The 2,652-nt window shown below is 38.9% G+C and overlaps 1 pseudogene across 1 annotated transcript; it reads right to left on the bottom strand.

The window, feature by feature from the left end:
• Positions 1-405: 405 nt before the first annotated feature.
• On the bottom strand, positions 406-1,911 carry LOC308370287 (stomatin-like; annotated as a pseudogene). The gene is made up of 5 exons: positions 1,833-1,911; positions 1,642-1,724; positions 1,336-1,569; positions 908-1,042; positions 406-597 (listed from the first exon to the last, which is right to left on the bottom strand). The product of its transcript is annotated as a stomatin-like (transcript).
• Positions 1,912-2,652: the final 741 nt, after the last annotated feature.

The raw sequence follows: 2,652 nt of genomic DNA, 5'->3' as shown, positions 1-2,652 counted from the left end.
TGTCTGTTTCACCTTAACAAAAATAACTGAGTTGCTAGATCTCTTAAGAAAAAGCAAAGCAGATTGTATAATTTAATGTTTTAGAATTCCTTTCCTGTTGTTTGTTGTTGCGGTTGTTGTTGTTGTTGTTTTTGATAGTCAATATTGTACAGATTGTATCCAATTTATGTCAGCCTTGATTAAGCATTATGTTCAAATGAAGTGCATGTCTATTTAATGCTGTATTTGCATTCTTTTAAAACATAATCTTCTGAACCACTAGCTTAGAAGGTTAGATTTTGGCCTTTGTGATAAAATGATTAAGGGCACCATTGTCTGTCCATGTTGCACTGTTGCGTTTGCGTATTAAAATGTAATGGACAAGTGACCTGCATTTCAGCTGTTTATTTATGCATCTTCATCCCATCAGTGCTTACGCACAAACTGCTGCATTATGTCAATGGGCAGAGGAAAGATAATAGTTCAGTTCTTCTCAGATGCAATGGTGGTGAGGGTCTGTAAGTAGCGCAGCTGAAGACCAGAGGGAGACTCAGAGATGACGAGTGATGCCTCCTTTAGCGCCAGAGAGGCATTCATCTCCCCCTCAGCAGCAATCACCTGCCCATGCAAACACACAAGGGATTAAGTACATTCAAAGGCAGTAGTGGCCTCAGAAATGGATCCTGCCTTGATCATAGATTCCATAGGTTCCAGAGTCAGAAGTTTGAGCCATACCATTTAAGCAGCAGAGTTTAAAAGTCCCTCACCAAACAGACACTGGATTGCTTCCAAGAACATTAAGATTTGATTCAAAAGTTGGGGTCCACCATTCCAAGTCCATTCGACCAACATCTCAGGCAGCAGCTGATTCTAGAGAGGGTCTAAGCTCGATCAGTTCCATCGTCTACTGTCGATTCCGGCCACTCACCTTTGCTCTGGCCTCCCTAGTGGCCTCTGCCTCAGCAGCCATAGCCCTCTGCAACTGATGGGGGAGCTTCACGTCCTTAATCTCCACACGCTCAACCTTTATTCCCCATGCATCTGTGGCTCCATCCAGAACAGCCTGTAAGTCAGGTGTTGGTGGTGAGCATTTAGTAGTAACAGATTTGATAGATGTCACTCAAGTGTCACTCAAGGTAAAAATTCAGTTCAGTAGATACAATTCCAGCACTTTTGGAGCAGGTACTAGGGTATCAGAGTAGTGTACAAGAACAGTGCTAGACAATACAGGCTGAGTGATTCCTTTACTGAGGTTAACAGTTGAGAAGTTCTCTATGTGGTCAGATGAGACACCCAAAAAAAAGTGGCAACAAGTTCTACTACTACTTTCAACAGAGATAATTTTGTGTGCCATACTTGCATGCTTTGCGAGATGCCCAATCTGTCTGACCGAAGCTCTGAAAGGATCTTGGTGCCCAGTATGTTCCTCAGAGTGGTTTGTGCCAGGAGTTAAGCTACTTTTCCTGCTGCTGCAACTTCGTTCACAGAAGAAATAGGGCAGGTAACACGGTAGTAAACTAGTCCATCCACAGACACAGTCCACAATTGAAAAAGCGGAAAATTGTTTTGATATCGTTGCACTGATGCTGCCTACTGTATGTTATAAAGTGTTTTTTTTTTTTTACTCCATTATTCATTTTTAGACCTCATGACCAGACCTACCTCTTGGGATGGGATGTCAAAAGTGACTGTTCTAATGTCCACAAGCAAAAAAGAATCTATGCAGGGTACCGGATAGAAAAGACCTAAAAGATGTTAAGACAGAAAGGCAAAACATCTGATGTTTTTGACCTCCAAAAGACTGAACTACAGTGAACATAGAGTGTACCTGATAGAGTGTAAACATAGTGTACCTGGTCCTGTTTCTTTTATAATTCGACCAAATAGGAAAATGATGGCGCGTTCATACTCTGCAAGTCTCTGCAAAGACATGGATACTTTTTTAATAATGACATAACATTGATTTCCTTTATCTGTTTGCATGCTATTATGAAGGGGTAGATGGGGTTTTGACACAGTTCAGACAGCAGCTGAAACTGTTCTTGGATCAGCCTCTTCATGGATACCAAACCCAGTTCAGTTAGAACCAATGTCAAGTATAGGTTCAGTAGAACTGATGTCAAGTAATATTACTATTGATTAACGTGATAGGATTCACATTATAAAGTATGGAACAATACAGTATGGAAAAATAAAGACACTTGATCTCCTCCAAGTTCATCGAATCAAACTGAAATAGTTATAATAAGTGAAAGATAAGGGTTGAAAATATTGTTTTTTTTTACTCAAAGTACAATCTTTACTACTAGACCACTGTAATTGTGGAAATCACAAAGTGGAACATTTAAACACAGGACAGGGACACCATGCAAAATCTATGAAGCAAATTACAATGAAAAAGGTTAAAATCACTTGACATGGTATAGTATAGTAAATGTACATATTATATGTCAAAACATGTATCATGTGAGTTTGACATAAACAAAACATTAAACATATCTTTTGACAAAAATATCAAATTGCTAAACACATCATTTAAAGTAAATTGTTCCTGAAAAGCTATTTATAACACACAATGTCGTGAAATATTAATAAAACACTGCAAGATACTGAAACGTATTGTAGGCTTGGGACTGATGCCCTTTTTATGCATTGATAATCATATATCAGTAT

Source organism: Sprattus sprattus, assembly GCF_963457725.1.
Source record: "Sprattus sprattus genome assembly, chromosome: 9".
NCBI classification, from domain to species: domain Eukaryota; kingdom Metazoa; phylum Chordata; class Actinopteri; order Clupeiformes; family Clupeidae; genus Sprattus; species Sprattus sprattus.
Note: the sequence above shows the minus strand (reverse complement) of the source record. Positions and strands in the feature narration are given on the sequence as shown.